The sequence below is a fragment of the Manis javanica genome, unplaced genomic scaffold (genome assembly GCF_040802235.1).
Source record: "Manis javanica isolate MJ-LG unplaced genomic scaffold, MJ_LKY HiC_scaffold_24, whole genome shotgun sequence".
Lineage (NCBI taxonomy): Eukaryota > Metazoa > Chordata > Mammalia > Pholidota > Manidae > Manis > Manis javanica.
In genome coordinates this window covers 476,086-502,134 of record NW_027332170.1, presented here as the reverse complement: position 1 = coordinate 502,134, position 26,049 = coordinate 476,086, and the positions used below count along the sequence as shown (strand labels likewise).

General features: G+C 45.0%; 1 pseudogene; it reads right to left on the bottom strand.

Moving 5' to 3' along the window:
• Positions 1-26,049, bottom strand: part of LOC140847604 (uncharacterized) — a 195,087-nt pseudogene that overhangs the window by 156,407 nt on the left and 12,631 nt on the right.

The following is a 26,049-nucleotide window of genomic DNA, read 5'->3' as shown; positions in this document are numbered from 1 at the left end:
TGGTCCCCTCCCTTTGTGCACCTCCTGGAGTTGTGTGCATGAGCTCAGGCAACATGGGGGCCCTGTTGCCCGAGTTGGTGCCCCATTGTGGCAAAAGTGATCGTGTACTCCCCAATCTGATAGCATGGGCCACGGGGCCCCATAGCCTGCCTCTGTCCACAGTTGGTTTCCATGTAGTCTGCAGCGCCCACCTTGGTCGGCTCTCTTAGATGCATTTAGCTGCACAGGACAGAGGTTTAGAAAAAGGGATGACACGTAGTTGGTGGAGACACAATCATACATCAGTTGCCTTAGATGATTCTGTATGATCTGCTAAATCCTTTGGAAAGATTTAATCAAACGTAGGTTAAAGTATGATATAACTGTTTCTTTTTTATTTTGGTATCATTAATCTATAATTAAATGAGAAAAATTATATTTACTAGACTCCCCCCTGCACCAAGCCCCAAACCCCCTCACATACCCTACCACACTTACTGTCCATCAGTGTAGCAAGATGCTTTACAATCACTACTTGTCTTCTCTGTGTTTTACAGCCCTCCCCGTGCCCCACCCCCAAATTATACATGTGAATCATAATGCTCTGTGTCTCCCCGCTACTTACACCTCCCTTCCCACACATCTTCCCTGTTCCCCTTCCCTTTGGTAACTGTTAGTCCATCCCTGCGTTCTGTGAACCTGCTGCTGTTTTGCTCCTTCAGTTTTTTCTTTGTTCTTATACTACACAGATGAGTGAAATCATCTGGCACTTGTCTTTCTCCACCTGGCTTATTTCACTGAGCAGAATACTCTCTAGCTACATCCATGTTATTGCAAATCATAGGATTTGTTTTCTTCTTATGGCTGAATAATATTCCATTGTGTATATGTGCCACCTCTTCTTTATCCATTCACCTACTGATGGACACGTAGGTTGCTTCCATTTCTTGACTTTCTAAATAGTGCTGCAATGAACATAGGGGTGCATCTGTCTTTTTCAAACTGGGTGCTGTACTCTTAGGGTAAATTCCTAGTTGTGGAATTCCTGAGTCAAATGGTATTTCTATTTTTAGTTTTTTCAGGAACCTCCATACTGCTTTCTACAATGATTGAACTAATTTACATTCCCACCAGCAGTGTAGGAGGATTCCGCTTTTTCCACATCCTTGCCAGCATTTGTTGTTTGTATTTTGGATGGTGGTAATCCTTATTGGTGTGAGGTGACATCTCATTGTGGTTTTAATTAGCATTTGTCCAATTACTAGTGATGTGGAGAATCTTTTCATGTGTCTGTTGCCCATCTGAATTTCTTGTTTAGAGAACTGTCTATTCACCTCCTCTGACCATTTTATATTGGATTATTTTCTTTTTGTTTGTTGAGGTTCATGAGCTCTTTATATATTTTGGATGTCAACCCTTTATTGGATCTGTCATTTGTGAATATATTCTAACATACTGTAGGTTGCCTTTTTGTTCTATTGGTGGTGTCCTTCTTGTACAAAAGGTTTTCAGATTGATGAAACTTTTTTTTTCATTTGGTCATTTTTGCTTTTGTTTCCCTTGCCTGGGGAGATATGTTCATGAAGAAGTCACTCATGTTTATGTCCAAGAGATTTTTGCCTACATTTTTATCTAACAGTTTTATGATTACATGGCTTACATACAGGTTTTTGATCCATTTCAAATTTACTTTTGTGTATGGGGTTAGACAATGATCCAGTTTCATTGTCTTGTATGTAGCTGTCCAGTTTTGCCAACACCAGCTGTTGAAGAGGCTGTTATTTTCCCATTGTATGTCCATGGCTCCTTTATCATATATTAATTGGCCATATATGTTTGGGTTAATATCTGGACTCTCTATTCTGTTCCACTGGTCTGTGTATTTGTTCTTGTGCCTGTACCAAATTGTCTTGATTACCATGGCTTTGTAGTACAGCTAATGTTGGGTAGTGAAATCTCCCTACTTTATTCTTACTTCTCAGGATTGCTTTGGCTATTCAGGCTCTTTTGTGCTTCCATATGAATTTTTAAACTATTTGTTCCAGTTCGTTGAAGAATGCTGTTGGTATTTTGATAGGCATTGCATTGGAAGTATAGGCTGGATGCTTTAGGCAGGATGGACATTTTGACAATATTAATTCTTCCTAGCCAAGAGCATGGATGAGTTTTCATTTGTGAGTGCCTCCTTAATTTCTCTTAAGAGTGTCTTGTAGTTTTTGGGGAACAGGTCTTTCACTTCCTTGGTTAGGTTTATGCATTTGTGTATTGTATTCTTTTCCTGATTTCTATTTCTGTTAGTTTATCATTAGTGTGTAGGAAAGTCACAGATTTCTGCGTGTTAATTTTGTATCCTGCAACTTTGCTGAATTCAGATATTAGTTCTAGTAGCTTTGGAGTGGAGTCATTAGTTTTCTTATGTACAATATCATGTCATCTGCACATAGTGACAATTTGAGTTCTTCTTTACCAATCTTGATGCCTTGTATTTGTTTGTTTTGTCTGATGGCTGTGGCTAGGACCTCCAGTCCTATGTTGAATAACAGTGGGTAGAGTGGGCATCCCTGCCTTGTTCCTGATCTTAGAGGAAAAGCTTTCAACGTCCCATTGTTAAGTATGATATTAGCTGTGGGCTTGTCATATATGGCCTTTATTATGTTGAGGTACTTGCCCTCTATACCCATTTTTGAAAGTTTTTATCATGAATGGATGTTGAATCTTTTTGAATGATTTTTCAGCATCTATGGAGATGATTATGTGGGTTTTGTTCTTGTTTTTTCTTTTTACCGAAAATATCTTTAGAACTTTAGAAAAACCTAGGACATGGGAACACTATCAGTGTTTTTCTCTTTCCCTCTCCAGATTCTGAGGCAAGCACAATTGAGATCTATACTTCTAGTGAACCCTTCAATGAAAATGAGGGAGCTTTTCAAAAAACCCAGAGAGACTTATGAGAGGTCGTGATGGGTGCAGACCCTATATTCCTCAAGATGGCATTTGTTATTCTTTGGAAATGCGATCATGCCTTCTCTGCACTGCTAGGATATAGCATCCCCAGATATTCATCTCATCACAGTAGTGCAGATTTCTCCTGAAGATCGTCTCTGTAGTAGGGGAAATGATACTTGAGAATGCTTGAGGGAGAGCAAGAATTCCTTCCAGAGAAAACACTCATAAGGTCTGTAGACTCGCAGTTGCCCTCAGATTCTCTGAGGCTGGCTGCAGTGTCCCTGACAAACCCAAGTTCTTGCAGGAATTAATACAAAAAAGTAGTTGTAACTGAGTTGCGAGCCTGACTTAGATTCTGTGTGACAACACCGCTAGCAAATGCTACTAGGATACTGATGATGGCAAATAGCAGCAATGTACAGATGCAGCAGGATGAACCCAGAGGAAGGCTGCACAGCATTTTCTTCACTCTCTACTAGAGGGCAGACAAGGCTGAAGGATGTGATCAGTAATTTGCCTTTGGTCCATGCACTGTGTTGAGAAGTTCTTCACTCTCCTCTAGGGGACAGATGAGGTGGCAGGTTTTGGTCAGTAATTTTGCCTCAGTCTCTCTGCTCCATAGAACAGGTCTTCACTCTCTACTAAGGGGCAGGTGAGGCCACAAGGTCTGGTCACGATTTAACCCTTGGTCCCTGAGCTGTGTTGAGCAGGCAGTCTAGGGAGATGTGGCAATCTGACTACTGCTGTGCAAGTCCTTCAGTCTCTACTAGGGCACAGACCTGGTGGCAGTTTGTGGTCAGTAATTTATCTTCAGTTCTTGCACTGTGTTGAGCAGTTCTTCACTCTCCACTAGAGGACAGATGAGGTGACAGGTTCTGGTTGGTAATTTAGCCTCTGTACCTGTGCTGTGTTGAGCAGAGAGTCTAGGGAAACCAGAGTTGTGACTTCTGCATTGAATGTCCTTCAATGTCCACAAGGGAACACACTACTGAGGTTCTGATCAGGAATTCATTCTTGGTCCCAGAGCAGTAGGGGAAACCAGGGTATCCGACTTTCTCCTTGCATGTCCTTCAGTGTCCACAAATGGGCAGACTTCCTGGTAGGTTCTGATCATTAATTATCTTTCAGTCTCTGCACTGCCTTGAGCAGTTCTTAACTCTCCACTAGGGGCCAGACTAGGCAGCAGGTTCTGACCAATACTTAATCCTAAATCCCTGAGCTCTGTTGAGCAGACAGTGTAGGGAAATCTGACCATCTGACTTCTGCATATCATGTCCTTCAGTGTCCACCATAGGGCAGAGCAGCCATCATGCTGTGTGAGTAATTTACCTTTGTTCCCTGCCCTATAATGAAAAGAACTTCACTGCCCACTAGATAGCAGACAAAGAGCTAGTTTCTGATTAGTCATTTATCCTTAGTCCCTGCACTGTGTTGAGCTGCCCTTCACTGTCCAGTAGGGGGGGAGATGAGGCAGAAGGACATGATCAGTATTTAACACCCAGTACCTGAGATGTGCTGAGCAGGACAGGAGAAACCTGACAATCAGAGCTGTGCCTGGCATTTCCTTAACTTTCCACTATGTGGCAGGCCTGCTGGCAGGTTCTGATCAGTAATTTATCCTCGTCCACTGAGCAGAGTGAAAACCAGGGTATCTGACTTCTTCCTTCCATGTTCTTCAGAGTCCAGAAGGGGGAAGACCTGGTGGTAGGTTCTGATCAGTAATTTACCTTTGGTCCCAGCACTGTGACGAGCATATCTTCACTTTCCAATAAGGGGCAGACAACAAGCCAGGTCCTGATCAGTCATTTTTCGTCAGTCCCTGCCTTGGATTGAGCTGTCCATCACTGAGCAGTATGTGTCAGAAGAGGCAACAGGGTTCTATCACTAATTTATTCCTGGTCACAGAGCTATGAGGGAACCCAGGGAATCAGACTTCTTCCTTGCATGTCTTTCAGGGTCCACAGGGGGCACTGTTGTGTGGATAATTTGCCTTCGGTTCCTGCACTGTCCAGGAGGTCAGAGACGTGCTGGCGGGTTCTGATCAGTAATTTACCCTCAGGCTCTGTGTTGCCTGCAGCAGTTCTTCAGTCTTCACTCAGGGGGCATGTGAGGCAGCAGGTTCTGATCATTAACGTTGGGTCCTTGAGCTGTGTTTAGCAGGCCGTTCAGGGAAACCTCGGAATCTGGCTTCTATATGGCATGTCTCTTTCTGCCTACTAGGGGCAGGTGGGGCCTTAGACTGTCATTTGGAATTTACCCACGGTCTTCGTGCTTTATTGAACAGGGAGTTCAGCGAATCCCTTGAACCTGACATGCTCAAATCATTGCATAGGGCTCCTTTCCATAAGGTTTATTAAATAAACACATCAGTATATGTAATATGTAATTAGGTTATATAATAATAATTACACATATATACATTCTTTTTCTGAGGGGGAGATTGCAAGCCTCCTAGGTATGTCTATAGAAAAGCCAGACCTTGTTAGCCCAGGACCCTGCACACAGCCTGCCACATGATACCTCCCTACATGTCAAGATAGTGTCCTATTGCTCTAGGAAAGGTAGCCAAAGTTTGTACTTTGGGAGAGTCATGTGTCCACAGATGGACTCAGGGCCCACTCAGCTGCGCCCCCCAAGTCCTGGAGTTGGAAGGTGGTACCCGGGGGAAAGATGTCCCCATGGGAAGGCAGCTTGTGTGTGATGGTAGGTCTGGTTGTGCCCAGTGTGGAGGAGCGGGCAGCCCTAGTGCTGGGACTGTGCCCATGTGACTTTCTAGGAATTGACCCCTTAGCCCAATTTTGGCTGATCCTGTGCATGTGGCTTCTGATCCTGGGTCTCCAGTGACTCCCGAGCCACGCAACATCATCATGCCTTCTTTTTGGCTTATATTAGCCAGCATCAGGTTTGGAAGCTTACACACAAAGTTTGACCTGATTATCTGGTGAACATGGCTCCTGGGTGGGGCATCACCAGCTGGCATAGTGGCTTTAAGTGGTTTGGACAGAGAGGGATGCACCAAATTCTCCATGGCCTATGGCCAGGCACCCAGCTACGTCTCAGCACTGAGGTGCCCCATGAGCTGCAGACAGGTGCGCCAAGTCAATCTAGGGAGTAAGAGAGTAACTGAGCAAAGGGATCATAGAAGGAGAGACAGGCAGCCCTTGGCTTTAAGTGACTTCCCTGTAAGGCTACTTCCAGCAGGGGGGGAGCCTTTTGGTGAGAAAGTGGGGGCCATGATGGAAAGGTGGGAAGACAGCCAGGTGTGTTGGCTGGACCAACTGGTGCAGAAGGCAGGGAAGCTTGGGGATAGGTGAGACTTCGATCGGGTAGCTTCCCATGGACTTCAACTCTCTAGCCCATTATTAATCATACCATGAGGAATTTAAGTCTGCTCATTTCCTTATTCCTCCTCATTTTCAATCATGTAGTGTGGAACAATTCCACTCTCAAGTAACCCAGGGTGACAGAAAATGCAGCATCTTATGCACATAGCTCAGGAGCATGAAGCTTAATGAAGCTTAATGAAGGCTTTCCCCTGGGGCAGAGGCAACCCACATGGCAGTAGTCGCACAGACTGAACTGAATTGGGTGTGTGTGTGCATGTGTGACCAGACTGATTTTGTCTGCTTGGGAAAATCCTCAAGGCTAGTTTTGGTTTGTTTTAAATGTCTCTGAGTCCCTGCCCTGAATGCAGTCAGGCCACACCCTACAGACCCACCTGTAACTTGCTGGTTGTCCTGCATTGCCGTTGTTCTGCTATTCCTGAATAAATCCATCTTTTCGAGCGTGCCTCAGTTCGCCTTCTCTTAGGGTCATCAGTACTTCTGGTAGGATGGAGCACACTGTCCCGAGCTGCAGGACTATCAATGGGGGTCGACGACCTGGAGGAGAGAATTGAAAAAAAAAAGAGAGAGAGAGAGGTAAGGGACACAAAGAATGACCAGCAAGACAGGATGTCTGATCAAGCTGACACAGTTTATTGTTTGCAGGCTCAATTTATACAGGTAGCAAGTAAGGGGTGGGTCAGGAGATAATTGGACCTTAGGTGGCGCCGGCGGGGAGGAGTAGAGGGGTGATTGGGTCTTGGTTGGCGCTGGCGGGAATGGAGGACCCGGAGGAGAAGCGGGGAGTTCACCATTTTGGGGGTGGGGGCCCTTGGGAGGGAGGTTTTAGGGGAGGGGCTTTCCCCTGGGGCAGAGGGTGTTTCTTGATTAACAAAGGACAGAAAAAGCACATGCTGCGAGGTAGCCTAACCACTGGCTCTAACCTAGAAAAGCACATGTTGTGAGGTAACCTAACCACTAGCTCTAACCTAGGAGTTCACTAAATGCGTTTCTTGGTAATAGGGGAAAACTTGTTTCTAACGCGTGGATGGATTCATTGTTGCTGACTTTACAGGAAAGACTTTACTCAAACGTTGCTGTTGCCTTAAGGCTTTTGTGACCGAGTCTGCTTAAAGGCCCACAGGTTTGCTCCCAACAGCACACCAGCCATTTTCCTGTGGTTTCAGTGACTCTGCTTGAGGGAAAGTACAGTCCTACCCAGACCCCCTTCTCCAGAGCCTGAATCTCAGAGTGGGCTGGCGGTTACCATGTGACTGTCCCTGCCTTGCCCCATGGTTCCCCATGCCCCATAGTCCTCTGCATGGAGCTGCATCCTTGTGCCTCACTTTCAAGTGGATGAGACACTTGAGAAGAGGGAGTCAAACTGGGAAGAAAAAACCCTTCAGTCAAATCCTGAGTCTTTCATAAGGGCATCTGTGTGCTTCCCGCCTCCTCCTTTCCATGCAACTCACAAAATGATTTCCAGGTTTGTCACCAGTGACCCAGCATCCAGCATCCATCCACACGTGCACAGAGCTTTCCGTGAATACAAACATTCTCCAATGCCTTTAGGAACTACACCAAGATGTTCTGTTTAGGGAGTGGAAGCTTAGATTCTCAAAATAAATAGAATGGAGACCCAAAGCACAAAGGAAAACAATTTGAACAGCAGAGGGTTCCTTGTCTGTGAAGAAATTTATATAAATCTTAAGCATTCTATGTGACCCCATTTAGAGCTACTAATGTGTTACTGGTATAGCTGCTGAAACCCCGAATCACGCATCACATATGCCCTTTTCGTGGGGACTTTCATGTGCTTTGCTTCCTGCCTGTGAAACTTTCTCTACAAGGTTCTTCCCTGGACCTTCCTGTGGCTGTAGTAGTGGGGGTCTGGGGTGCTTAGAACTTCACCCCAAACCCAGTATGGGGGAGCATGGGTGGCTCCCAGCCCCATTTTGTTCCAGTGCAGCATCAAGCTGGAATTAGAGGGAAAGACACCATGACCTTCTTTGCAAATTGTCTGTACAGCGAAATGCAACCTGTCTCTCGAAATCCACGTCTTCTTACTAATGATGTGAAAAGAGCAGTTTTCGCTCAATTATGTGACACCCATCAAGTGATTAAAGTGGTAAAAATGGAAACACCCAGAACCACCTGGCACAGAGCAGGAGCCAAGACAGATCTGCTGAATGTCAGACTACACCACGCAAAAGTTGAAGTCATGCATGCCCTGCGGCTTTAGGTTCTTCAAATTACTGAGCTGATCCTTCCACTTAACACCTCCCACCCCTGGCAAAAGAAAATCCATTTGCTCTGGCTTTTTAAAACAGCGGCCTGAAATAAAAGGCAGTGCTAGGAAGCATGCACACTCTCTCTAGGTAGTAACCTCTTCATGTAACTGGGGAGGCAGTTCCTGCCTTGCCGGGGTGCTGAGTTCCCTTCCCCTACTTAAACTCATCCTGCAAAGATGCCCTCTAGTCACTGACTTCCCAAGAATGTGCAGAGCAATGTGTGCATTCACCGGTGTCCACATAGCTGAAGTGTTCATGCAAGACATGAAAAAACACACCCAGCATGTTATCTCATATCCAAATAGAGCAATTTATTCAGGACACTGTGTATGATCTCTTGCTTCTCTCAAAACGAATGAGTGAGGACACAGAGATGAATTTTTGTCAGCACACGTGAGCATGCGTGGGGTGTGGGGAGAACAGAATGGGTGCCGTGGGGGCAACTGAATCTGGGAGATGCCGACAGGAACCCACATCTGACTGTACGTCTGACACAGACAATATAAACTGCAGAAGCCAGAATTCAGAACTTCAGTGGCAGGAGGAACATATCTGCATTTGACAAGAGATGCAATTTCTTTTTATACAAGGTGGAATAGAAGGTTAAAAAAGAGATAATCAACAAGGAACAAAGCAGACCCTTACATTTCACAAAGTGCTCTTCACTTGGCTCCGTGATCTAGTTTTAGAAAGACAGGTCTGGGTGGCATGGGGTGGGGGTGGAGGGTCACAGGGTTGCAAGCCCATCATGTCCAGTTGCCCTTCCTGGCCCCCATGGCCAGCAGCCTTTCCCAGGTGTGCAAGACCTGCTCTGAGTCCCTCCAAACCCAGCTGAAGGTGCAGGAGGGATCCTTGTGCTGCTTCTTGAATCGAGGTCACATTTGGTCACAAAGACTCACACAGGTTTTAAGAGCTGTAAATGATGACCAACAGTGGCAGGACATGGCCCACCCTGCTTCAGAGTGACTCTGCAGGCTTTCTGACAGCAGGGTGTCTGCTGGTGAGCAGACGTTGGAGGTTTGGCAGATGCTGACAACGGGGTGGACTCTTGGGGCACTGTCAGCACTCTGGTGTTTGGTTCCACTCAGGGCCTGTGGAGAGCTCTCCTGTGGCCACCAGAGGAATCCAAGGAGGTGGGTCGCACTCCCTTGTCACCCCAGACTCCTGCATGGCACCATGGCATCTGGCCCAACACAACCATTCCCACAATTTCAGACTTTTCAAGAGGCTGAAGCTCCCACCTGAGCAAAAGCCTGGCTACTGCCCCCTGAGTGAAGATCATCTAGCAGACCCAATAGCCTGTCCCCAACCTGTCATGTGACAGCACTGTTGGGCTTGTCAGCACCAGCTGACATGTGTGCCCAGCTGGCCCTTGACCACTGACACTCAGTGGACACAGATGATTTTCACTTGGGGAAGGAAGAGGGTGAGGATGGTGTGTATCTACACCCCCATGGACTGTAGGCCAGAACTAATGGGTTCTTGCGGCAGGAACTTAGCAAAACAGCTGAAGGTGTGTGTGCACATCAAAGACGGGATGGTGGCACCATAGAACTCTGACCTTCTCAGCTCAGTAGGCATTTAGGTAGCAGACCCAGAACACAATACTCAAGTCATGTAGAGAATTCTTTGTGGTCTTCTCTCGCTAGGGTTTGAAAAATTCACATGTGCAAGTGAAGTCCAGTTAATGCCCAATGATGACAAGCATACTGTGACTTTAGGAGCTGTCCCAGGCACACTCCAAGCTGAGCACAATCCCCTTGCTCTGCCCTGCCAGTCAGTTTTTGGCTCCAAGGATGGATGCCAGCCTCTAGAGCGTCCTGTCTTGTTGTTGGAACACACACAGCAGAAGCCTGTGCATGGCAGCCCCCCAGGCCCGGCCAGCTTCCCCTCCCTTCCCATGCCTACAGGAAAGCAGATATGGGAAGAGGCCTCATTTCCCAGCCCTTTCCCCCACTGATTCATAAAATAGGTCAGTGTCGAGTTACAACAAGTGTACAAAGTCGCCTGACACAATAAAGGAAAGTCCTTTAGGAACACAAGCCCAGTAAAAAGATTCATTACTTAAATAAAGAACATCTTTCTCCTAGTCTTTTGTGGAAGATAAATTATGAAGAAAGCAGAAATTATTAGTAACATTCTACATATGAAATTCACCTTCAGGACTGAAAATCTTCCCCCACTCATTTCTGTCATTGTCATACCAAACATGACCCTGGAGCATTTCACATCAGCTTGGCAAGGACTGGCCAAACTGGAGGTGGGGGCTGATTGTCACTGGCCTGGTGGCTGCTCTGAGTGGGGTGTCGCTTACGGCAACCTGGCTGCGGGGTCAGCCTGCTGGCTTCTCTGATGCCATTTGGTTTCAGGAATGTGTCACATGGTGATAGGGCACTGTTATTCGTTTCTCCTGCCGCCTACCTGGGTGAACACACACCGAGAGATGCAATGCTCTTCCTGCAGCCAGAGGAGCAGGGATGTTTCTCTCTGGCTGCAGAACAATCCTGCTGGCAACCCACGGGAAGGACCTTTTCCACCCAGAGTTCTAAGTGCCTTTAGTGAAGCTAAAGGAGGCAGAGTCCTCAGACCCTGCCTGTGTCTTCCTAACTTTGTTTTAAAATATGAATCACACAGAGCTCTCTATGTCTGATGGCCATTTTAGGATTTTAAAATGGTTTTAAGATAAAAATACTTTTTTTTCCAAAAATACTTTGGGCTCTTTCTCTTATATATATATTTTTCTCCTGTAGAAAGTCCCCAGCCCACCTTCTTGTAATGCACTTTTTCTGCACCAAAAGTACCCTTGAGACCTAATATCTGAAACAACTGTGACAAAGGTACAGAGTGAGCAAGGGGTGACAGAGACGGAGGGAAAGGCGGGCTGGAGGGCTGGCGGGAGGGGAGAGAGCTGGCCGCCAACGGTCCCCTCATGGTCTCCGTGGTGAACTGCAAATCAAGAACACAGCAGATGAAGGGAAAAGGCGGAGGGGGGCTGGTAACCACAAGAAAGAAGCGACAGAGCACACACAGCTTCCAGCTCACATCGAAGACCCCCGGATGACAGGATTCCAGCCAATATAAAAACCACCAAAGACTCCAGAAAATAGAAAAGTTTTGGGCTCACAAAGCTGAGCATTTCACCGGTACAAACTGATCTTTGAACATCATTTACAGGAGCAACTGTAGTATCCAAACTGTCAGCAAAGAAAGAATCGACCAACCCACCACATGGAGGACAGCCCGCCACCCTTCTGGTTTATCACAGAATTTTCCCTTTTTCTCCTTTTTCTATTTTTTGGCACAGCTTTCCTTTCCCCTCCACAGGCAGCCTGGAGTGCACGGCTGTCCATGGGATCCACCTCTGCGTTTTGGCTGAGGCCATGCCACCTCCTGGCCAAGGGCAGGGAGACTAAGAGGGACCCTCCCACAAGATGGGAACTGGGCAGCAAGGGATGTCAACAATATTGTATATATTTTTTATATGTAGAGGTGTCCATTACAAAGTGAGCTTTAAAAGATCTCAAAGACCTTTGTGATTTGTGAAAGAGCACGGGAAGCTTGACAGGAGGCACCACCAAGCCGATGATGTCATTTACAAATCCATTGGCAAGTATTTCTGTAAGTGCTTCACCAACAGACTCCTGCACACAATTCCTGGGATGCGTGTTCTCTGTGCATTTTCCTACCTGGGACTTTCAGGCTCAACTTGGTTACTGGGCTGGTTCTGACTAGGGTGCACCACTGCCTTTCCTCCGTAGAGGACGTGAGGCAGTCACTGGGGAAGCCTGAGGTCTCAGCGGCCCTCCCCCTACCCCACGCCTCTTAGCTTGGCATGTCGCACCTCCCCCTGCCACAGGGGGGCGCGTGCTTGGGAGAGCAAATCCACCTGGACGTCAACGACGCCAAAGGCATTCGATCAGGAAGGTGGACTGGACTAAAAGGAGAGGGGGGAGTCATGGAGTTCATGAGGAGATCAACATGTATCACTGGCTCTTTCCAAGGACTCCACCATACCACCATTTCTCCCTCCCCCTAGAAGGTGAACCAAGGCGGACTGTCCAAAGTAATGCTTTCTGCCACACTCACTCGTGTTCATGCCCACTCTCCGTATTCACCTTCGGTCATCCTCAGGTGTGGCCAGAGATGCCCACAGTGGCTCCATATATGGTTCACTACCCAAACACAGAACAGCTCACTCAAACACTTACACGGCAAAACAGCAAACAAATACTCCTTTGGATTCACCAGCTGGCTGCACAGGGAAGCCATAGGAGGTGGTGTAGGGCACAGAGGGTCAGAGCTGGCCTCACCCCAGTGGGCTGCACCCCTGAGAAGTTCAGATGGGACACACTTCCCCACCACCCCCAACCTTGGTGTCCAGAGGGCACTTCTCTGGTGTTAAGAGGAGTGGGTGACACATCCCTGAGATGACTGTAGCCAAGGAAAGGATGGGGGCAAGTGGAGGATTAATACCAGGAACTGAGAAATGTGACAGAAATTAGCAGGCATCCTTTCTGGGAAGATCCAGCACCCACATGGAGCACACGGCAGGCGGCATGGAGCCTGGAGTCCACCTGGGGCAGCCGGCTTCACTTGAGGCTCCGACGGAGGCAACTGATTCCTCCCCCATGTGCTGTTCTGTGCTAGCTTCCTGAACACAAGACTCTCTGGGCATTGGTTCCAGAAGGAATCTGGCTGCAGCAACTGGGGGATTACCTGAGTGTTCCAGATGTGCACGCACTTATCAAAGGAGCCACTGGCCAAGTATTTCCCGTCAGGGCTAAAAGCTACACTATAGACAGGTTCCTGATGCTTGGTTAGTGTGTGGGTGCAAACACCTCGCTCCACATCCCACAGCCGAACCGTAGAGTCAAATGAAGCACTGGAAAGATGGGAGAGAAAACGTCAGCATAGAAACATGTTGGTCTCTATTTTCCTAAGATGTGTAACAGGTATCATGAGTTATTTTTACTTCCCAGCTTCTCAGTTTCAGAGACGTGGGTGTGCTTTTCCTCTTCTCAAATATGACTGGTATGTACTAAACACAGAGCCATGGTTATGCAATAAACCTTTTCTTTCTTTCTCTCTCTCTCTCTTTTGGTGCTGTTATTAGGGATGCAAATTGATACCCACGTTCATTTGTTTCCTTTGTAGAATGGACTAGAATGGAGAATATACCTTTATATGAAACTGACCATGTTTTCTAAGATGCTCCCACCATTTAAAACTCAACATCATTACCAACTAAAATAATGCTGGTAGCTGTATTTGGAAAAATAGTCCATTAAATGAGTAAAAATTTTAACCTAATGGGAATTAAAATATAACGCATCCAAATATGCAGTCACCCTGTGGAGAGCTGCAAATCAGGGCCATTTTCAAATGCAGAAGAGCACCTGCCACAAAGCTGTCACCTGCGTCCTTTCTCTGACCAGGGATGCCCTGCTATGTCTCTTTCATACCTGTTGACCAAAAGGATAGTTTATGCTCATAAAGGCAACATGGGGCATCAAAGAACCTTCTGAGTCACGAAAAAAATAAGGCAGTGTGTTCCGTATCATAGTCATTCAGATGGATTTGGGGACAATCCCTTGAAGTAAGAGAATTACCATCTACACCTTCTCCTGTTCAGCCTCTAGGTTGAAACATGAATTCCCTCTGCTGTTTGCTAAGACGTGACCTCAGATAAAGCACATTCACAAAGCAGAGTGTGCTCTGCTGGCGAGGCTGCCCGCCCCACTGGCACACGGCCAAACAGGTTCGGGTTCTTCCTTAGGTGCAGGGGGACCTGCCATCCACTGTCTCTCCACAGTCCCGTTTCTTTGCGACAGCACAGGAGTACCCAACTGCTGCTTCATGGAAACAGACCATCCCTCCCGAACCTTGTCTTTTACAGGCTAAAGAGTCACATTGCTTTGGAGCAGTTTCCAGATCCCTAAGTCCCATCGCATGTGGTCTCAGCAGCTCACTCTTCTAAAGATTTGAATTTAACACAGTATCCGGAGTGCAATGCTACATCCTGAATAGGGCCCATGAGTGTCAGGAGGAGACAATTCTGTTGCCAGCAGCCATGAGTGGTATGTTTTGGGGAGGCCACCTTTGTGTCAGGTAGAAAGAACCTCTAGTCTCAATTCTGGCATTTGGCTGGCTCACCACTGCAAACCCCCCAGTGCTGGTGTCCAGGGGTTCACTCTATAAATTGTTGGGTCAGATCCAGTTAGGGCTGGGGAACCCTTTATCACTTCTCAGAATCTCATCACCTGTAGCTCTGAGTTGAATTAAGTCTCCAAGCACGGGCCCAAGCTAAACTCTCTCCTCTCTCTGTTGTGGCAGAATCTTCACCCAGGCCAAGTGCTGAAAAGCCTGAGGCACATAATCAGGATATAACCAGTCCCTCCAACCAGCCAGCCTTGTGGCTAATGCAATTTTTACCTCAAGGTAAGGGGATGATCATGGTATGGAAAACTGTTCTTATTATGTAAACAGTATGTACAGCATGAATCCAGCTTTGCTTTTTCAAGTGGACAGACATGCAAGTGAATGGAAGAACAGAACCAAAAAGCTAACTGCAGTTATTCTCAATGGCTTCATTACACAAGACTTCATTTTTGTCTTCTTCATGTCTATATTCTTCATATGAACAACTCTTGACATAAGAAAGAAGAAAACACAAGGATTTTTAAAATGGTAAAGAACTTTCTAGCAATGTGTCAGTATCTGGAGGGCTTAGGAAAAAGCTATGCTTCCAAGCTGCTCGCTCCTAGCAAACTGAAATGCAGCACCGACACTTTTATTCAGCAGCCTGTTGATGGAAATTCAGCTAAAATCCACCATACAGCTAAATGCTTTCTTAATGCACTGTGCACAATGCATGATCTTTGAACAGAAACACTGTCATCACTATGAACAGCCAGTACCCAGGGGAGGGTATGACATGGGAGACTTTTACACAGCCTGCCAGTTCGTGTCTGCACAGAGAGCCACAAGTCTTTTCTGGTGTTTTAGCAGCTGAAGTAGAGAGTGGCCACTCTGAATTTCCAAGACCTTGTTCACCTCCCCACAGTACTTTATCTTGATGCTTCTGAAGCCAGCAGGCTTTGTGTGTAGTGACTTGGTTTCAATCCCTTCCTTAGCTGGTGGAATGTCCCAGAACTGCCATAATTTCCCTCCGGGCTATTTCTACTAACATCGCCTGCTTGGAAGACTCATATGCAGAGCCAGTATCCTTTCTTTTGCCCTTTTGAAATGGATACAGAAGGCTGATGGTCTTCCAGATACCTAGATGCAAGCTAGAAATTAGTTGAAAATCATTTCCTGACTTTACACTGGATGGCTCGAAGCCATCAATTGGCTTAAACAGCAAGATTATTTAAAAGCCTCAACTTTGGATGCAGTTCATTTGAGCAGTTCAGATATCACCTTCCTGAAAAAGAACAGTTCTAGAGAAAATCTACTATTTAAGCCCCCATTTGTCAGAAATTCAAACCACTAGAATCTACTGGAAATAAATATCTGGAGGAGCTAATTGTTGGCCAACTTTATCTCAAATGTTCTTATATTTAGAATTGTAATCTCTCAAAGACATGGAGTAAAATATTTTTAAAATAGAATTCTTTCTTAGCCAAATGTCTATTTCCAAATCCCCTAACTTCCATCCTGTCTGACTCTTTGGTTTCACATAAGGTCAGTAGAGAAAGCAACACCTCAAACAATGCCCTTGCAAGGCAGAAATCATTTCTATCAAATCTCCACAGTGAACTCCTGGGACTTAAGTTCCCCCTACCTGAGCTTAAGGGACTTCCAGTCGGGACACATACAATAAGCAAATGAGCCTAGGGCTTGCTGACTCCTCACGTCCGTGCATGTCAACTTGTCACCTTGCAGTTGAGGAAGACAGCCCTGGGATCTTTCCCATTCCAGGTAGAGAGTAACCACACCCACCCACCCTAAAGTCCAGGGAAGTTAACTGCAATGTTAAACATCAGCAAAAATACTCTGAAATCATTGCTATAAATGCTCTGAAATCATTGCCGTAAAACTCCTGTGCAATTTCATAAGGAAAATTAGCCAAGAGACTAGAAATGCACAGGGCACAGCTGGACAAATACACGGCACTTGTCTCCCAACTCTCCTTCCTCACTAATGAAGCCCTGAGGTTGAGGGTATCCCCTTTCCCCCAGGGAGGCCCAGCATGTACCCAGTCCTGTGGCAGCCTGCTAAAGCACACTGTCACTGAGCCACCGAATCCACCAATGGGGAGAACCACTCCACCCCTAAAGGGCTCAGTTATATGACAGCAGATGGCCTTGTTGTCCATGCCCATTGGATTTAGTCTCTTCCATTACCTACAGTTGAACCACCCTAAATTGTAGAAAAGCTTTTACATACATTGATACCATTCATGTTAGCTTTGTTTTGGTCTCTAAAATTATAAAATTCCAGGACTGGGAAGAAGGAAAAGGCAACTCATGTACCTAAGACAGTGAGTCCATTTTACTTCCAAGTGCTAAGAAGCATTGTGAACACTGGTGGGACTTTTAATAGCATAAGTCAACTTAGCCAACTAACTTTTCAGTTCTCTGTCTGCCAGTAAGTCTGATGGGACCCATTTCTAGGGTGCAATGAATAGTCCAAGGCTCCAGTACATATTTTTAATGGTATGCACTCCAGAACATTTAGAAAAATTTATCTTCCTCTGTTAAGACATGCCTCTTATCTCACGGTTTATGATAAATACCAGTCTGAGACTTTCTTTCCTCTCGGAGAGTTGAGCGGGCAGAGGTATTATTAAATAGCTTAAGGAGCCCAGTCAGATGCACAGTATTGCTTTGGATGATATAGAAATAAGGTGATAGTTTATCTGGGTCAAAACCATGTGAATTATTATACCTTGCTATTATGGGGTGTCTTTCACATTATTTCATCTATTCCCATAAAATGTTTGAGAGAGATGATGATGGCATTTCCCCACTATAAAGACTAAGTTTGTGGTGACTTGACCTACACTGTAACATCAGTCAGAGAGGGACTTCTGTCTAGAACTTGGGCTCCTGAGGGGTCATCTGTCCAAGATTCTTTAACAAGATTACATTTTCCAATGTAAGAAGCATGGGTCTCCAATTCTCAAATGCCCAGGGCCCACTAGGGAAACCTGACCCATGTATCTAGCACTCAAAAATGCTGCCGACCCCAGGACTTATTTTGGATTTCAATTTTATGCAGTACTGGAAGGGAGAAACATGTATGTCTGTGTGTCCATCTGTGTGTCTCTCTCTCTCTTACACACAGGCTTCCTCCGTGCTGTGAAAGCTTAAGATCACCCCAGGGGGGTGACATGCTGTAACAGACCAGTAGTATTTCTCCCACGACGTCCTCTGGACAGACTGCTCCTTAGCCAGGGGGCACCACCAGTCACCAGCACAATGGGGAGTTGATCAAGGACGCCCAGGTGAAGTTTGAGGACTCAGAGGTCAGTGAGCCCTGACAGTTTCCAAGCTGACAGGTACTAATTACCAGGGCAGTGACAAAGGAATGCATGCAAATAACTGAGGCCAACAGCAGAGGGTGTGACTTTTTTTTAAGGCTCCATAAACAAAGAAAATAAATCAAACAACATATTGAAAGGTGACCTACAAAAGCAACACCAGATGACACAAAATTCAAAGAACTCTCTTCCTAGATAGAGTAGGGGACTATCAAAATAGACACGTGTGCTTTGCTACAACCTTTAAGACTGAATCTTGCTAACTTAATACCTATCAAAAATGCTGTGTGATCCATTCTTCTCCTGCCTGTTCGAACATGCTTGCATGAAGGAAAACAGAAGGCTGAATGGATGAACTTCAGCCCTTATCTTAACTTAGATAGTAGAAGAGAAACCCTTTACCAGAGAACCAATGAAGACAGTCTTTGTGGGTAGGGCTTGGAGCTTTAGAAAGAATGTTGGCAGGACTGATGACTGATAAGGTCAAACTTCACCACCACCTAACCCAGGAATTCAGGGTTGGTTAGCACTTTCTCACCAACAATAAGGCCAACCGTTTCCCAGCCACCCAAAGAGACTCTTGATGTAGACTTCTGGTAGCTCCTGGGAGCCATAGTAGCAGTCACATTCCTGTTGCTAGATTAGTGGACCTCAACTCTGATTGCCTGGGAACCTTAAAATAAAGTCTGGCCCCACCCAAGGCCAACTAAGTCAAAATTTCTGGGACTGAGGCCCAGGTTTAAAAGCCCTTCAGGAGATTCTTCTGTGTAGCCAGGGTTCAGAAACACTGAGATAGATTTGGGGCTAGGAAACTTTTTCTGAAAAGCAACACGTAATAAATATGTTTGGCCTTATCGGCCATACAGTCTCTTAATTTCTCAATTTTGCCTTGTAGCTGCTACAGACAATAGAAAAGTGAATGGATGTGGCTGTTTTCCAATAAAACTACCTGCAAACACCCAAGGTGAGTAAGATTCAGCCCGTGGGCCATACATAATTTACTGACCTGTGGTTCAGACTATAATTCACTCAATGCAGGAACTCCTTCCAAAGGCTCTGCAAATGGTCATAGACTTAATCTGAACACATCCAGAAGCTGGAGTTTCTCAGGAAGAGTGAAAGAGTAACTCCAAAACCAAAGTTTCTGAAATAATGAATGTATTCAGTGTTACAGGAATGAAGAATGTAGGAAAAAACTCTACAAAACAGAGCTGTAGAAAAAGTACAGGGTGTATCTCAGAGGCAGTGAGTCCATTGTAGGCCAGCTGCATCCCAGTGTTCTACAAAGCATAAAATAGGACTGGGTACCAGGCAGCTAATTCTCAAGCTTCCAGAAATAGAGTAGAGGTTTTAGTCTCATGGCGACATGTGTGCTCAAATCCAGCAAAGTATCTACATTTGCTTTGGTCAGAGACAAAAACGGTCAAGGCTTGGACTTTCCAGGACACCAGAGGGCCCAACATTGACACAAAATCTTTCCTGTTCAATAAATGAAATTTTATTCTGGTGGTCTCCATTACTCGGGGGTGGTGGTGGCAGGATCTGTGAAGGGTGTTAGAGATACACATCCCCTCCCCTCACCCTCTGTCATATCCTTCTACTCCAATATTAGACATGGCTATTCTGGTTAATACCTCTGTTCACAATCATTGCCTCATTTTTCCATATAATCAGCCATTAGAGACAAATCTCATCCCCAACATTTAGTATATGCCAACACTGGGTACTAAATAAATAACTGCTGGAAACAAAACAAATAGTTTAGTGATCCTAGTGTGGGCCAAGAGAAAGATCAAGAAGCAGAAACTGCTCTGCCCTCCTTGCCCCTTTTAAAGTTGTAAAATTGCCAGATGACTTTTCCATTTCCATCGGTCTTTATTTCCAGGTAACCTGAACAATGGGAGGGCAAGATGTTCCAAAAACATGATCAGCTTTTCTGAGCTGCCTCTTCCATGTCTAGGAAACCATTCAGAGCACAGGAAGCTGCATATGCAAATAGATCTGGATTCGAATCCCAATTCTACCATTTACTGAGCATGTGACCCTGAAGATGTGACATAACCTCCCTAGTATCTCTTTGTGTATGAACAAGGAAGAAAACATCATGTACTTCACAATGTTGCAATCATAGCAATGCATAGAAAACACTAGCTCACTGAATATTAGTTCCTTCGCCTCACGTCACTGCTAATAAAGCAAATAGGCCCAAATGTTAGTCTGTTCCCAGTACTGGAGCAAGGAGACGCTGCCCTGCTTAGATGACTGAGCACTGACAGTGATCTGGGCTGAATATCACTGGGCTGAGTAGCCACAGGTGTGGCCAGCTAGAGTCCAGGTGTTCTGGGGATGCTGCTGCCATCAGGCTTCTTATGTGGGCCCAACCCCTCTCTCTGTAGGAGACATCTCTTAGATCACAGTGATTCCAGCCATGGATCACTGTCTTGAGCCTTATCCGGTGACCAGAAATAATTCATTTGACTCATACTGAACAGAGCTTTCCTTACTGTAATTGGTAGTTCAGATGGAATGGTCAAAAACTCAGGGACAGAACTAAACTGATGAAGCTTTTGGATTAGGTCCTAGATTTCAGTTGGACTCTTTCTCCTGATGAGGCAAAGGGCCCCAGAAGATCAGTACCACCTCCAGCCCTCCATGAGCACAGGCAGGCTCCATGTGGCCTCCACAGCCACCTACACAGTGGCTGCAGAGACTGTGTCTCCACAGAGACTCATAGCAGGCTGGGAGTCTGATGAGCTAATGTTAGAATCTCAAGTCAACACCACAGAGTCATCTGCTTCCTCTGCTGGAGGTTTCTTCATGCACCACTTCAAAGACAGCATTGTCTGTATTCTTTTACTGGGCAGTAATAAAATTCCATGGAGCACAGGAAGAAACGTAATTGACTATCATACCCTATTTTCCCAAATGTCAAGGGAGTGAAGAGCCCAGGGAAATACAAAAACTGATGCTGAGATGTTGCACCTCCACAGAACTACAATTTTTGAGTGCCTTAACCTATAGGTTCAAGTTGCACTGGGATTACTCCCTTGCTCCCCTCATTCTGGCTGTGGAACCCCACATGCTGCTCTCAGGTCTGCCTATATTTGCACCTTTTAGGGCTCCAGTCCCGAGCTCCCATGCACACTACAGCTGAAGTCCTGGCTGTGCTGGTGTTAGCCAGAACATAAATAAACACCTTCTTTTGATGGAATTTTTCTTTCCAATCACTGGCATGAAACTTCCTTCCCAGTTCTCTGATATGTCTTTCTCACATTCCATGTTTAGGAAGACTGACCAGAGAGCCTCTTTGGAGACCTAACCAAATCCACCCATGGAACGCATAAGGTCCCTAAAGGCTATTGGGAAGAAACACTCTATCAGACTGAATCATATGAAATTGTCAATATTTGGCCCTTTTTAAGCTAAAAAATTTCAATTTTATGTGTTTCAACATAGCTTTTACCAAGTAACTTTCTGAAAGACTTATAATAGCTACGTATATATTCTTAGAAATAATTATGAGCTTATGTTTCAGTGAGGTGTACTACAAGGCACCCCATCCAGGGCTTCCAATCCTATGAGAGCACTAAAAGAGACCATATGTTGTGCTATAAAACTCATCTCAAGAGATATCAAAAGACTGAAATCTTACATAGTGGAGTATCTGACCACACTGGAATTAAATTGGAAATCAACATGACATCTGTAAACAGTACCAACAACTTACTTTTAAAGATCCCATGGGTCAAAAACAAATCACAAAGGAAACGAGAAAATATACTGAACTAACTAAAAATGAAATACCAAAATCTGCGGCATGCAGTTAAAGTTGCACTTAGAGGGAAATTTTATACCATTTGAGACTATTTGAGAAAATAAGGAAGGTCTAATCTCAATGATCTAAGTTTCTACTTTAGGAAGATAGAAAAGGAAGAACAAATTAAAGCCAAACTAAGTAGAAGGAAGCCAAACTAAGAATAAAGAGGAGAAATCAATAAAATAGAAGACACCTAATAGGGAAAGAAAGGAAAACAAAAGCCAGTTTATTGTAAAGAAAAATACAATCAGTAAAGGCTTAACTACACTGTTTAAGGAAAAGACACAAGTTATTAATATCTGGAATGAAAGAGAGGATACCACTGCAGGCATCCAGACATTGAAAGAATGATCAGGGAATTCTACAAATAACTTTATAAGCTTGAGAGCTTGGATCAGAGGTCAGCAAATTCCCTGTGGGCCAATCTAGCTTATTACCCATGTTTACACTTTGATCAGAACAAGCCACGCACATTCTTTTATGTATTGTTTCTGGCTTTTCAATTACCATAACAGGGCAGAGTAATTGTGACTGAGACCATATGGCCCACAAAGCCAAAAATAATTATGACCCTTTATAAAAATATTTCTGACTTTTGGATTCGATAAAATAGACAAATTTCTTGAAATGCACAAATACCAAAACTGATTCAAGAAGAAACAGAAAATCCCAATTGCCTCATATCCACTCATGATGCTGAACTTGTAGTTACAAGCATTCCTACAAAGAACTTTATGTACAGAGAGCTTTACTGGTGAATTCTATCAAATGCTTAAGAAAGCTTAATACCAATCCCACACAAACTCTTTCCAGAAAGAGAGAAGGAAATAACAGTTCCCAATCCATTCTGTGGGGCCAGTATTGTCCTGATCCCAAAATCAGAAGACATTAAAAGAAAACTGTGAAGATAAACAAGCCTCTTCAAAGTTAGCACTGAAATGACCCATCACATTCTGATGGATGGTTAAAAAAAACAAAAAAACAAAATTCACTACATACCAATATCTGAAGAACCAGACATAAGACAACCAGGAGATGGCATAACATTATACCTGAGTCCCTAAATTCTCTCTAGGTACATGATTACAGAACTCCCTGACATTCTTGTTAAAGGGGAAACCCTACGTCTTCTCACAGCCTGTATGGCTTATTCACCTTTAACAGTGCTGCCATAAAAAAGGCATATGCACTCACTCCAAAGAACAGATCCACCAGATAAAAAATAACTAAGGACACAGAGGCACTAAATAACACACTACAACAGATGGACCTAATAGACATCTACAGAAATCTACACCCAAAAGCAGCAAGATGCACATTCTTCTCAAGTGCACACAGAAGATTTTCCAGAATAGACCACATACGAGGCCACAAAAGGAGCCTCAGCAAATTCAAAAAGATTACCAACCAACTTCTTAGACCGCAAAGATGCACATTCTTCTCAAGTGCACACAGAAGATTTTCCAGAATAGACCACATACGAGGCCACAAAAGGAGCCTCAGCAAATTCAAAAAGATTACCAACCAACTTCTTAGACCACAAAGGTATAAAACTAGAAATAAATTGTACAAAGAAAACAAAAAGGTTTACAAACACACGGAGGCTTAACAACATACTCCTAAAGGATCAATGGATCAATGAACAAATTAAAATAGAGATCAAGCAATATGTGAAGACAAATGACAACAACAGCACAAAGAACCAACTTCTGTGGGATGCACTGAAGGTGGTTCTAAGAGTAAAGTATATAGCAAAGCAGGCCTATTTAAAGAAGGAAGAACAATCCCAAATGAATAGTCTAACGTCACAGTTACTGAGATTGGAAAAAGAAGAACAAAAGACCCCCAAAGTTAGCAGAAGGAGGGACATAATAAAAATAAGAAAATAAATAAATAAAATTGAGAAAAATAAAACAATAGAAAAAAATCAATAAAAGAAGAGCTGGTACTTTGAGAAAGTAAACAAAGTAGACAACCCCTTAGCCAGACTTATTAAGAGAAAAAGAGAGTCTACACACGTCAACAGAATCAGAAATGACAAGGGAAAAGTCATGATGGACCCCACAGAAATACAAAGAATCATGAGAGTTTACTATGAAAATCTACATGCTAACAAGCTGGAAAACCTAGAAGAAATGGACAACTTCCTAGAAAACTACAACCTTCCAAAACTGACCAAAGAAGAAACAGAAAATTTAAACAGACCAATTACCAGCAACAAAATTGAATCAGTATTCAAAAAACTACCCAAGAACAAAACTGCAGGTCCAGATGGATTCACCACTGAATTTTATCAGACATATCGAGGAAATATAATACTCAAAAGAGGAGGAAATACTGCCAAACCCATTCTATGAAGCCATCATCACTCTAATACCAAAACCAGGCAAAGACCCCACCAAAAAGGAAAATTACAGAGGCCGGTGGAGAGGAAACCTCCTGAAAAAAAGGAAGCAAATGGTTGAGTTAAGGGAAGATGCCATCCTCCCATCGGGTCTCTCCTGCAAGCCCAAATTCCCAGATTAAGCCCGTTAGGATTTACAGGCAAACACATTCATTCCAGGCAGGGTTAGGGGGCTGGAGGGCAGCCTGGTCCCTTCAAGTCTTAATTGGGCTTTATTTCCTTAGATTACCTTCCTAACCAGGAGCTGAAAGGCAACAAAAGAGAAGACGAAGTCAATACTGTCAACACACACCAACCATGGAGAAGTCGCCTCCAAACTTGCTACCGATTTGATTTTTAACAGGGCCACTTTGAGAAAGGGTGGGGTGTTTTTACAGAGAGAGGCTTTCTGGCACTGTCCAGTGTGGTGGCCACTAGCCACAGGCAGCTATTGAAAGCCAAATTAATCAAATAAAATTAAAACTTCATTCTTCAGTCACACTGGCCACATTTCAAGTACTCAAGAAACAAGGGTCTAGTGGCTGCCAGACACTGACTATTGCCTTCATCCCAGCTGTTCTGGCAGAAAGCAGTGCAACAGCCAAAGGGCCGCAGGGAGATGCTGTTCTCCCAGGGCAGGATGGGGCTGAGCCAGAAGAGGTTCTGAGAGGGGCAAACGCCTCACGGAAAGGGGTTCTCTGAGCAGCACATGCTGTAAGGTTTAAAGTCTTCAAACACACTGACACTCGCACAGTGAGTCTCAACCGGGTACCATTGTGCCTCCTGATGGGGTGTGGGGACATTTTTAATCATCACAAACTGTGGAGGGTATGGGCTGGTACTGGCAGTGGGTGGGTGGAGGCCAGGGAAACTGCTCGACACCCTGCAGTGCACAGAATGGTCCTCCACAGAGGATTACCCAGCCCTAAATGTCACTAATGCCACTTATGAATATGGTGTAAAATAAGTTAAATGCTTAATGTATGAGGAGGTGCCTCACAGTGCTATGTGCAACAACAGGAGAAAGGGGACACACCAAACGGCCAACAGTGAGGATGAGAGCCACTGAGGACCGCACACCAACACTGGTTCAGCAGTACCCGGCTGAGTACATACTGTGTGCCAGGCTCTGCCTGGGCGCTGTGGACCAAAGGGGCCAAACCCAGACGCCCACCCTCGTGGGCCCGCCGGGAATAAGTTTTGAAGCGTTTCTAATGAGAAGCCATAATGGCTTGGAAGTGCTCTGGTTACTCCGGGGAGGGAGCAAGGGTTGCTATGCAATTCCTATAAAATTGTTAAAAAATATATGAACAAAGGAGTTCTCACTCCTTTGTCTATGAAAAGAAAAAAGACTATAGAAGACACCAAAACGCTGCACTCATTGTACGTAGAGGGCTAGGTGGGGTTGTGGTGAAATAAAATAAGCCATTTTTAAAAGGGAGAGTTTACCTAGAATCTTACACGACCTCCTCTCCTCTCCGCTCCTCTTCCCACACTCCCGGCAGACAAGTGTGGCCACCACGGAAGTCCTCCAGGTCCCTGCTTCTCTCGGCCTAAGAAGGGCAAGGCAGGTAGTGGCTCCAAGGCCCCTCGGAGGCCAACGTGGTTTGCATACGTGTCCTGTCTGGTTCGCAGTGCTGGCACCCAGAGTGTTCTATGAAAACCCCAACAGGTTGCCAACATTTAAACCCAGGAGATTTCATTTCAAACACTTGGATTTCTCTCCTAAAAATCAGAAGAGCTAGCAAACAGGGATTATAGTCCCCAAAAACAAAAAGTGGCTAAAGCTGATTAGGGCCATGCCCCTTAGAAGGGGCCACTCACTA